Here is a 13,343-nt window from a genome sequence, read left to right on the forward strand (position 1 = left end):
ATATAAATAAGTTTTGTTTTGTTTTGTTTTGTTTTTTACTAATAATGTATTCATGGACACTGATCTTTGTTCTTGCAGTTTGAACACTTTGGGCTCTATGGTAGGCACTATGTTTGGATCGTAGACATGATGAAAACATCAGATACATTCTGGATTTTTGGTGTGGGGGCTGCGGAGACTAAAGTGGGGACTAAGATATCTTCCTTTTGTTTTACTAACTAATCTAAGACAAGCGACGCAAAGATCCACCTGTGATGAAGAACTCACATGATTTGGATAGACATGGCTTTCAGTTATCTCTCTTGTTCCCCCAGTGCTACAACCAACATTTTAAATTTTCCCCAACATACTCAGCAGAAAGTCCTGAATTCTCATTTTCAGCTGCTAGGAAGTTCTCTTATGCATTTGGATTTTACCTTGTAACTATGATTAAAATATTTTCTGTGTCATATATATACAACCAGCTTTCTTTCCATTTTAATTTTGATCAAGCCAGCCAGGACATGGTCTAATACTCAGTAGAGAAAACAGAAAAACACGTAACATAGACTCTTTGAATTTAAAATAATGAATGCTATGATGCTCCTTACTTTCCTTTCCCTGTTTGCCAATCGAGTAAAAAGCAAAGTAATGGAACTAATTCATCAAGTTAAAGACCTATCACATAATTATCTATTCATTTCATTGTTCTGTGCAATCCATTCTCAAGTGCAGTTGAATATATCACTATCATATGACATGATTTAGGTAATTTTCTCCATCTTAACTTCCATCGTTTTTGCTCAAAGCACCGTATCTCTTACTTAGTATCTCACTGTTATCCTAACCAGTCTATCTACAGGTTTTCTTGTCCCTGCACAATCTTTTATTCATGAAAAGCTGGTTTCATATTTTCAAATATAATCAGATCATATAACTTACTTGCTTAAAAAGAGCGAAACTCTGTCTCAAAAATAAAAGCCTCAACATTTCTCTATTAAATATAGGATCTATTTTTTTTATTATTATTATATTTAAGTTCTAGGGTACATGTGCATAACGTGCAGGTTTGTTACATATATATACTTGTGCTATGTTGGTGTGCTGCATCCATCAACTCGTCAGCACCCATCAACTCGTCATTTACATCAGGTATAACTCCCAATGCAATCCCACCCCCCCTCCCCCCTCTCCGTGATAGGCCCCGGTGTGTGATGTTCCCCTTCCGGAGTCCAAGTGAACTCATTGTTCAGTTCCCACCTATGAGTGAGAACATGCGGTGTTTGGTTTTCTGTTCTGCAGCCAAATTGCCACTTGAATGTGGGAGACAAAATACTTACTTCTGAACTTTACTCTTATAGAAAGTCCAAACTCTAGCCTCAATTCCAAACAGTCTTTACCCCAGGTACACAAAAGTTTCAGTGTCCAAATGTAGTATGTCTTTTCAAACCTTTGCAATACTGCTTCCTTGGCTTAGAATACCCTTTCCAACATGGCAGGCTTCAACTCATTCTTCTAATTTCAGTTCAAGTACTCTCTCTTCTGAGAAACCGTTCATGACTCCTCTTGGAAAAATTATTAATTTCATTCTTGCATTCCTTCACATTCATTTCGATATATAATAAATGTTTTATGAAAGTAGGCATGCATGAATGAAAACACTACATTAAGTGGTCAAAAGAGAGTTTTGGAAGAGGTTAGCCTTAAGTTAGGATTTGCTTTAAGCCCAGCTAGATCTTCTTTAATGTCCAACTTAGTAACAATAAGAGTAATTAACAATAAATCATAGGTCTATAATGACAATTATAGCATTCATCATGTAATAGTCTAAAATGACTATTACAGACCTATGAGAGGGGAAGTGTTCTTCATCAGCAGATAACACAGGCAATACAACTGAGGTGGACCCTATGGGTTGACTAACCTACAAATTATGGTCAACTCTCTTCACCTTTACCTTCCTTTCACTCTACACCAGCAGTGGCCAATGAAACTATGATGTAAGTCATACATATAATTTTAGATTTTCTAGTAGTTTTTACTAAAAATTAATAGCTTTAGTTTTTATTTTTACATTAAAAATGTAAGAAAAGGTGAACTTAATTTTAATAATGTTTCATTAAACTCATCAGAAATATTACAATTTCAACATATAATCAATATTCATAAAATTATTGATATATTTTACATTTGTTATTATGCTAAATATCTGTACTTGTTTGCATATTTTATTCTTATGGCCCATCTTAATTCAGACACAGAATTTACAGTAGAAAAATTTGATCTACAGCTATGTTTTATAAATTTACAAGTGTAAAATATAGCCACACTGAATACTAAAAAATTTATATATATATATATATATATATGATCTAAAGTCAATCCCATGGAACAAATAATCTTGAAAGGTTTCCAGATGGTCTTTTTTTTTTTTTCCCCCGCTTCCGTATGGGTTTATTACCCCCAATCCAACCCCCAGCAAGTCCCTCCGCTCCAGCCTTCAGTCCCCCTGCTGCCCTGCCAGCAAGAGCGAGGGGCCCTTCTCGGTATCAGGATTTCTTAGTCCATGCCAGGGGCCCTTCTTGCGCAGCCAGGACAGCGTCCAGGTCCCGAGGTCCACAGCGGTCCCCGGGCTCCGGGAGCAATCCAGGCGGGCATCAGCGTGGAGGAGGCAGTTCCTTCAGTCATCGGGGGAACAGGTCGGGGCAACTGATCCGGACTGCCCACGCTGCCGGTGCTGGAGCTTCCATCGCCTAGGTCGCCGGGCCCACACGGGGGCAGGGCAAGCTCGGGTGCTGGCCCGGCGCCTGAGCCCCCCGCGCCGCCGGGGCCGACGCGGGGGCCCCATTCTTCGCCCAGCGCCAGGCAGAGCTCCTTAAGCGCCAGGTTCTCCCGCAGCAGCTCCTCTGGGCGGCCCTCCAGCTCGGCCAGCTTCTCCCAACAGCCGCCCAGGTCCTCGCGCACTGCCCGGAATGCTTGGGTCCCGAAGAGCTGCCACTGGCGCGCGGCGCTCCGCCCGCGCTGGCGCTCCGTGTCCAGGAAACAGCAGAGGTCGCGCAGGTCACGGTTTTCTGCCTGCAGACGCCGGCTGAGCTGCTTGAGTTCGCGGATCTCGCCCAGGTGGCCCTGCAGCTGCCGATTCACCTCCTGCATGAGGCGGCCACGCTGCACCAGTGCCGCCAAGCGCGCCGCCGCCTCCCTCCGCAGGCGCCGCACTAGCTCTTCCTTGCCCAGCGCCGCCATCTCCTCGTCCGTCAGCTCCTCCAGGCCGCCTGCCTCGGCCTCCATGGCTGGTCAGGCCGCTGGAGCATCGCCCGCCAGACGCCGCGACCCAGGAGCCCCACGTCGGGCCAGGAGCCACTCAGGGTCGGGCTCCGGCTCCGCGCGCGTCAGGCAGCGCTAGATGGTCTTTTTGACTTCACTTCGCTCTGTTTCAAAGAGGTTCACCAAGTCCCAAGAAAACAGAACAGCTTTCTGCTCATTGAACCCAGAGAGCCTAGTTCTACACTGAAGTTTTTATTTATTCTTCTCTCTGCCTGGAAGAAATCTACTTTCTTTCACTCTTCAAATAACAAGATATTTTTCATCCTTCACATTAGGGCTTCTTTAACCACCTCCAAATTTCTTTGTCTTTCAAATCTTACAGCTTTCATAACACTTGAAACCATTTTACCTAACCTGCTCTTTAAAATAGAGACAATCACTGTTTTCTTTATTTCTGGGTCTTTAATATCTAAAAGAGATGTAGTAGATATGATAATACGGTAGGGGACAATATGAATGTATTGAGTATGTGAGTGAAAGATGTTATGCTTTTTTATGACGTAAGGAATGGATAGATTTTGGTATATTTTTAAGCATAAAAATGGGTCAGATTTGGAATTTTATTCAACACTGAGGCAGCAATGTAGAAGATGGGTTTTTAATACCTAACATTCTGATTTCATTAATTGTCCAAATGAAAAACATCCTTGAGAAGAAGTTTCGACTAAATACATAATTTCTTGACTAAGTCTTGTCTTAGTCTTTCATATCCCAAAAAATATTTCGGGATGCCACACTAGTGCAAATACCCTAGTGGATGCAATTATATACAGAATAATATTTTGCATTTTATTGATAAAAATAATTACTTTTTAAAAACACTAACATTAATGTATTAATGAAAAGCACCTACATGTATTATAATTAGAAATGAGTAAAAATCAATATTCTATAGGAATATTCCTTGACTTTAAGAAACCTAATTCCTCTGTCTTTTATACAGTTGTCTTCGGGAAAATCACTTTGTTTAAATAAATAAAAGCATTTATTAGTGTTATAATGGGAAGTAGTAAATATTATAATATTATAGAAACTGAAAAAATTACATTGACGTTGTATGTGCAGGAGCAATACTGAACATATATGGACAGATATGAGTAATTTTAGAAGCAACCTGGATATTAAGTGAAAGAGATGTAATGATGTTTTTGGAATGATTAAAAGTAAAAGAAGAGGCCGGGCGCGGTGGCTCAAGCCTGTAATCCCAGCACTTTGGGAGGCCGAGACGGGCGGATCACGAGGTCAGGAGATGGAGACCATCCTGGCTAACACGATGAAACCCCGTCTCCACTAAAAAAAAAAAAAAAAAAACTAGCCAGGCGAGGTGGCGGGCGCCTGTAGTCCCAAGTACTCGGGAGGCTGAGGCAGGAGAATGGCGTGAACCCGGGAGGCGGAGCTTGCAGTGAGCTGAGATCCGGCCACTGCACTCCAGCCTGAGCGGCAGAGCGAGACTCCGTCTCAAAAAAAAAAAAAAGTAAAAGAAGGAAAAGTGTAGAGGGAGGTTTCAGGGTAGAATCCGAGTGTAGAGGGAGGTTTCAGGGTAGAATCCGACTTGATTAATTGAGTGAAGAAATAATTTCATATGACTGAAAGTGAAAATAGAAGCTAGATGCCTTAATTAATTTATAGATCAACCAAGCAAAAGTAATATCCTGATAAAGTATATTAAGGAAAATTAAGTAGAATTTTCAATAAAAATGAAGACACCATCTATAGGGATTATTTATTTATATTTTAAGTCTGCCTGCCTTTAAGATGGTTTGGATGTAACTCTATCCTAATGTGGGGTGTGCAGGAAATCACGTTTGATTCCTTTTAGCTTTTCTTGTGTGTAAAACTACATTTCCCTCTTCAGGCTATATAAACAATCATGCTTTGACTGTTCTTTATAATGATCAACTATTGGTTTCACATGCTTGTGCTGAAGTGGCAATGTCAGCATAAAAGAGATTTCAAGAAAAAACACATATGCAGATAAATCTGGTGAAAATTTCAACTATTTGATGGAAGCTGAAACTTTTCCCAGTTACCAAAAATGCGTCCCTTATTAATATAAACTGGTCACACCTATTAGATTTTTCTTCAATAAAATCACATATCTGATTTAATAGTTGAGTAGCTTTCGTGGAATAGCATGCTATTGTTTCAAAATGATAGAGATCGCTTTTACATCCCTTCTCAATTTATAATATTTGTTGAAATTTTCATATTTACCTTTACATAATAAGCATTTTATTTTTTGTTCAGTGAAATATAACTCTTCTCAGAAAATTTGTACATTGATACTTTCAAAGTATACTAACATTTATATTAATACCCTGACTTACTCTTAGATACTAAATTGTCTACTAAGTTGTCCTCTGAGTTACTAAACAATATATTTTTTTAATTTTACAAATGTAATTTTTAAAAGTCACGTGCACTTTATGTAAGAGTTTCTCAACAGCAGCATTATTGCTCTTTTAGGCTGGAGAACTATTTGCTACATGGGACCTGTTTTAGGAGTTTTAGGATGTCCAGCAGCATCCATGGATTTTACTCACAGAGCCATTATCACCTCCGCACTGGTGTTAAAAACAAGAATGATTTCACACAGTGCTAAATATTCCTTGAGACAAAATAACCTATGACTGAGAGCCCGTACATTAAATAAGCTAAAATACACAGATCTTAATTGCATTGTTTAGTTTTGATAAATTCATTTTCTCATGTATCCCATCTCCTATTAACACTAAGAACATTTGTTCACCATAACATATTCTATAGTGCTGCCTTATTCCATTTATAATGGAATAAAAAATAAAATCCTTCAAAACATAGCTAATGAAATTTTAAAAACCTGTATAAGGCAAGTTAAGAAACATTATTAAAAATCATCTAAATACTCAGGAAGGTATTTAATGCTCACGGATTCAAAGAGTTAATTTAGTTAGGCAGTCAATTCTTCCTAAGTTGACATAAAAGTTCTGTTTCAATTTTATCAAATTTAAATCAAATGAACACCTGAACAGAACAGAAGCACTTTAAGAATAACAATATGAGGACTCCTGTAGACTTTCTCCATAGAGAATCAAGTATAACTGGTTGAAATTTAAAAATAAATTAAACAAACAAAAAACATTTAAGAGTACTCACTATAAAAATTTTTAAAGAAAATATTACTGATATCCTAAGAGAAGGTAAAATGGTATCACATAAAGTACTCAATTCACACCACAGAAGGCAAGTAAAGAGAGGAAGATATGAAAAGAACCAAACAAGTCCCACTTTAGTAAGGAGTACAAATATGGTAGATATTAATCTAACTATTTCAACAATCACTTGAAATATGCACGGTCTAAATAAAACAAATTAAAAGCAGAGAAAGATAGATGTAAACATTGTCAAGTAATTATTACTACAGCAAATCTAAGAAGGTATATAAAGAACTATGTATAATGTATACCACAACTACATAAGATGTATTTCAACTTTTCAAAGCTGTGTCAATACTTGAAAATATTATAAAATAATGTAATTTACCACATCAACAGGCTAACAAAAAAAAAAATCATTGGATGATATCCATCTATGCAGAAAAGTTGTTTGACAAGATCCAACACATTTTTTCATGAAAAAAATTCATAGCATATTAGAAATAGTGGAAGATTTATTCAAATCAACAAGGAATATATTTTTAAAAAATAGAGTTAACATCATATCCAGTAGAGAGAAGCTACATTCTATCAGCCTATGACTGGAAACAAGGCTAGTATGTCACCTCTCATGTCTCCTATTCAACATTTTGCTAAAATCCTGACTAATGCAACAAGACAAAAAAGAAAATGAAAGTTATACAGTTTGAGATGGAAGAAATAAAACTATCTATGTTCATAGATAACATGATTGTCTATGTAAAAAAATCCCCAACAATTGACCAAAAGAAAATTCAGACATGAATAAGCTGTTGCTGCAACGTTGTAACATACCAGTTTAATGTACAAAACATTGTTGCTGTTCTATATACCTTTGATAGACAACTGGAATTTGAAACAAAAAATACAGTACCGTTTTTAACAGCACTAAACAACGTGAAGTACTTTGGTATAAATCTAACAAAATATGTATACCATCTATATACCCACTCTTTTTTTGTCTAAGAGAAAAATGATGACATAAAATTTCCCCTGGATCAGAGCATACATCGTATTTTTTGCGACATTACTGAAACTCAAGTTAACATTATAAAAGGTACGTTAATAGATATCACAATGTTCTATAGGGACAACAACTTCTGAATTGTAGGGACATGGTGAGTTCAGTAAATCCCATGAACATCTGCCTTAACAATGGCGATAAATTATGTTCTATGTAACAGTACACACATTGGAGCATTATTAGATGGACAATGAGGTACAGAATAGCTCAAGAAACAATCATAAAGAAAGTGTAGGGGGAGGGAGAGAGAAAGGTAAAGCACATCTATATCCAGATTATGTGTCTATTCCAGGACAGATAACAACTTCATTTATTATCAGAAGGGTCCAGTTTTTTTCCCACCATTGATTGGCTGGTTACTGTCCTCAGGGAATTGTGATTTATCAGTAACATTTTTGGTATTTGTTCTTGAACAGTTGGACACTTATTCCACATAAAGCTTATTGAGAAATAAAACACATATAAAACCTTCATCTCACTACCGTATAAATGTGATTATTCATTAGTCCATTGAGCAAACTTTGAGGTGGTCACATAGGAAAATTGATAGGCATCTATCTTTTCCACTGAGTTACTCAGGGGCTCTTCTAGAGTGCATGTACTTTGGCGAGCATGGGACACAAACATGCTCACAGCCTGCGCATATTCTGTGAGGTACATTGAATATACTGCTTTCCCAGAATTACTTGCTACCCCTTCTCAGTCTTGTCTCTTCCAAGTACGCCGTCATCTAGCTAAACAATTAACAATTGCCCAATAATTAGTGTAAATTAATTGTTCTCAATGTGAGGGGGAACAATGATGGAAACTTTTTTGTTTGTTTGTTTTCACCATGCTACTGGCATTTTAGTGGGTAGAGGCAAAGGATACTATGAAGCATCCAGCAATGCACATGGACAGCACCCCATGACAAGGATTTTCTGGCACAAACGTTAAAAATGTTGACATTATGACACCCTTGTATAAATCTGTAACTCTGGACTCTCTTGTATTAGGGAAAAGTTGACAATCAAATGTACTGATGAAAGTTCTACCTCATGGAAATGTACGTTTCCCCTGTGTTTTATAGTTATACCTAAGAAATACTGTAATGCTACCTCAGTTTATTTTAGAAGGTCAGTTTAAGCAAAGATTATTTATATGTAAGTCAAGCCTACCTCTTTTCTTTTACTTTCAACTTTTTAATGAAAATCCACATAAGTTTATAGGAAGAGCTGAGAGAGGAAGCAATGCTGCTGTCATGGAGAAATAAGAAACTACCATGTGTAACCTACTTGGTCTTTTGGATTTGAATAGGTCCTACTGCATATTTGTCCCTTTCACTTCATTATAGAGTAGCTTTGTATACTGAGATTTAAGACTTGACGAATACCGTACTAACAGATCATGGAGAGTATTTAATGGTTCAAGATATTTTTACGTCCAATTTTAAGAATATTCAGTTTTCCAGAGTCCAGTTACAAGAACAAAAATATTTCTCAAAAGAGATATGGGTTGCTCCCAGAAAGGTTATTGCTTCACACTGAAACTCCAATAGACTAAACTTAGAGCTTTCTACTTGCCACAGAAACTAGGCAAAACATTGTGGGTATGGTGATCAGACCTGGGGAGATGAGCAGTGTGGACCTCAGCTTGAACAATTTCAAGAATCTTCTGAATTGGGTTGTACTATTCTAATTTTGTTAGCTCTAGTCATATGATTCAATAAATATCAATTTATTATTTAATTGGTATATTAGTATTATTTTAATTGTTCCACTGTTTATAACTTACACACACAGAAAGAGAGAAGCTTTTTTCAGTTGGGAAGACATTTTATACAATTTCTTTTGTATTTCTGGTTCTCTAACATGTTCTGTGCAGTCTTTGCTTTCCTGCTTGTCAGATGAAATGCCTAATTACACATATACTTCTACACTTGTGCACTGGTGAATTGTTTAGTGTGGAGAGTTAATTGTGAAGTTTGGAATTTTCCTTAATAATGTTCATGTATATTTATGAGAGTTAAACACTGCATGACTTTTTAAGACCTGAGAAGAGTAGTAATTTTAGAGATAAACATAAACTTTAAATTTGAGATCTATGTCTGAGAGCATTTTGCTTTAGTCACCTTTCTGATAGCTCCTCAAACGAAATCTGATAGTTACATGCAACATTAGGAATATAATTTATAGAATGGTGAGATTCTGTTTTTGAAATATTAACTAATTCTTCTTAACACTCGATTTTCTATTACTCTTGATTTTTCTCACTTTTCTACATTGGAACCAGCTTTATTAATTCCTCAGAAAAGGAGTGATTAATTGATCATATAGAAAATGTAAACTTTTATAGTTGGAACTTAGAAAGTGTAAGCCCTGTGAAAAGGGAGTAAGTTCTGATGAAGATATCAGAGCTAGAAGAGAACATGATGTTATTTAAATTATCAAATCCTCAGGTTACCTGGTGGGCTTTTCTGTGTTGCAGATTAGTAACAAGTAGAATTAGGAGCCAGTAATACTGGTGAGTCCTTGAGAAAAGGCTCTACAGGACATGAATGGATAGACAGATAGACAGACAGATAGACAGATGTAGGAATTTTGAATATGAGGGAAATATTACTCCTAAATAGAATGTGAAGTGGCGGCAAAGCCCCAGAGTATAAAGGGCATATCATATCTCATATCAATGATGAAATCAGACTCGCCTGAGCATGACCTGGAGAGTTAACATGTTGCCAGGACATTTAAATAGTAGGACACAAATCCTAAAGTGTCCTAAACAATCCCACGGAATATGGTGTGCTTTTTCAAAAATAGAAAGATAAAACTTGGGAACCACAGAGAACCCTGAAAGCGGTTAATTTTTAGCCAGATTAGAAAAAAGGTAAGAATGTGAGAAAATACAATAGTGACTTGCATACAGCTAGGGTAAGATATTAGAACAACTCAAAATGTCTCCAGAGATGCTATCACAGGTTGGAAGAGACACCGAAGATCATACAACTAGTCCTTAAGTTCTTTACATTATGTATCCCCAAGAACTTAGACTCAACCCCAGCTATGTGATGGGGGAGATCCAAATGTATTAACATCAACTTTTTACTACTCAGAAGAAGGGAGACATAGATAAATCTTGTTTTGCATAAAATATTATGTATTCAGACTTACTTCTCCTGTACATATTATCTGAGAAACAATAATGTAATAATGTTCGCCTTTAATCCCAAGCAAATTATTAATGAGTCTTTTTTTTTTTGTTGTTTGTTTGAGATGGAGTCTCCCTCTGTTGCCCAGGCTGGTGCGAAGTGGCACAATCTTGGCTCACTGCAACCTCTGCCTCCCCTGGTTCAAGCGATTCTCCTGCCTCAGCCTCCAGAGTAGCTGGGATTGCAGGTGGTCGCCACCACACCCAGCTAATTTTTGTATTTTTAGTAGAGACAGGGTTTCACCATGCTGGCCAGGCTGGTCGCAAACTCCTGACCTCAGGTGATCCAGCCACCTTGACCTCCCAAAGTGCTAGGATTACAGGCGTGAGACACCACACCCAACCATGAATCATCATTTATAAATGGCATGTATTGTGGGAGTTCTGAATGTTTTATAAGGAGTTCATATTCAGCATTGTTTAAAAATAGTAATAGTGCTACAATATTTTAAAATTCTGAATTGGGTATAAATGATATATCTATTTGTTGATAATTTGTGTATTGGAATAAACAAAAAGTTATTTAATTTAGGTAAACTAACAAAAGTAGTTATTTTTTACTGCATAATCTGGTGTATTCCCTATAAAAGTAAACTAAGAAATGCTATCAGATATATATGTATATGTGTGTATATATGTACATATAAAATATACACATAGTTATATGTATATATATACACACATATGTATATAAAATACACACGTATTTATATGTATATATATACACACATATATATCTGTTCTAATTCCTTGGATAAAAATAGACTTCCATTCTATACTTACTAAGGAGAAGAAAATAGAAATATGTGATTTGGATGAATGTCCCATATTTAATACTAAATGTGATAATCCTGGTACTAAAGAATGTACTGTTCTATTTGTTCTGTTGGTAATAATTTCTTTATATTAACTTATTTTGAATAAATGTAAAAGTAAAGAAAAGAAATAAGTTAAATTTAAATAGACATTTTTGGTTTTGCCCATAGTTTGAATGGTGAAGCTGTTTGAGTCCACGCTAACTGAAAGGAGCAGATTTCTGGAACCTGAAGAAACTGGCATACAATAGAATCAATAAGAGGTCATAAATGAAGGTCATATATGTCTGTGTGCATATATATATATATACTCACAGACACACAGATATATACATATATACACACACTATATATATATGACAAGCTGGCAGAATTTAGAAGTTATAGCTATTCAATAAATAGTTATTTTTCTTTTTTTTTTTTTTTTTTGAGACAGTCTTACTCACTCTGTCTCCCAGGCTGGAGTGCAGTGGTGCCATCCCAGCTAACTGCACCCTCTGCCTCCCGGGTTAAAGTGATCCTCCTGCGTCAATGGGTTAAAGTGATCCTCCTGCCTCAACCTCCCAAGTGTCTGGAAGTATAGGCATGCATCACTATGCCTGGATAATTTTTGTATATTTAGTAGAGACGGGGTTTCCCCATGTTGGTGAGGCTGGTCTCAGACTCCTGACCTCAAGTGATTCCGCCCACCTCAGCCTCCCAAAGTGCCAGGATTACAGGCACGAGCCACCGTGCATGGCCGTCAATAAATATTTCTTAAGCTTATTACTTAAGAAAACTTTGATAAATAAAAAATTCAATTAGTTGTAGAGGCTTGTTTGCATATAATAATCTACACATACCACATTTCCATTTGGGGTTTCATAATATTCAATTTACATACAATTTTTAAATCTGATGGCTTTTATAATCTCACCATCTTTTATTTAATTTGATTGCAATCTGTGGCTGATGTAGAATTCAATATTGTTTAGATGGGTAATTTACCTTACATAGCCAGATGAAAAATAAACGATTTGAGAGCAAAGTAGGAAAAGCCACATTCAGTTAACAAGTCCACAGTACTGGCTTGTTTCACAAGACACTGTGCAAGTCAGTAGCATCAAAAATCTAGATGCCTGAATAGCATGTAAGGATGGGGAAAAAGACATGATAAAAGTGGAAACTGCTGGTCTCAGTGGCTTGTGACCGTCACTCCAACTACTCAGGAGGTTGAGGCAGGAGGACTGCTTGAGCTCTAGAGTTAGAGGTCAACCTGGGCAACATAATGAGGCCCACCTCTAAGAAATTTTTTAAAAATAGCCAGAGAGGGTCGCAGGCACCTAAATTCTCAGCTACTCTGGAAGCGGAGACAGGAGGATTGCCTGAGACTGGGAGTTCAAGGCTGCAGTGAGTCATAATCGTGACACTGCACTCCAGCCAGGACAACAGGTGAGGCACCATCTCAAAAAAGAAAAAAAAAAGTGGAACCAAAATGAGAATGTCCAAAGATTGCCATAAACAAAACCGGGATGCACAAATATGATTTTAAGTTCATGTACCTAAAATTATGAGGATAATTATTTTATATATATATATATATATATATATATATATAGAGAGAGAGAGAGAGAGAGAGAGAGAGAGAGAGGGAGAGAGTGTGTCTATGCCTGTAGTAATATCGTAATGAACAATCTTCACTTAGAAAGCAGCTTTGGTACAGACCAATTGGCAATTGATTCAAATATTCCTACTGCAACAGAATGTGCTCCTTGTTTGAAGAGCCTCATTAAAACAAAGTCTCAGTGTTATAACATTACAGTGTAACTGTAATACTTAAGTTTTCTTACAATAATGGTATTT

At 36.9% G+C, this 13,343-nt stretch overlaps 1 pseudogene; it reads right to left on the reverse strand.

Moving 5' to 3' along the window:
• Window positions 1-2,538: 2,538 nt before the first annotated feature.
• LOC139358881 (coiled-coil domain-containing protein 85B-like) lies at window positions 2,539-3,370 on the reverse strand (annotated as a pseudogene).
• Between the last annotated feature and the right edge of the window lie 9,973 nt (window positions 3,371-13,343).

Source organism: Macaca nemestrina, chromosome 15, assembly GCF_043159975.1.
Source record: "Macaca nemestrina isolate mMacNem1 chromosome 15, mMacNem.hap1, whole genome shotgun sequence".
NCBI classification, from domain to species: Eukaryota; Metazoa; Chordata; class Mammalia; order Primates; family Cercopithecidae; genus Macaca; species Macaca nemestrina.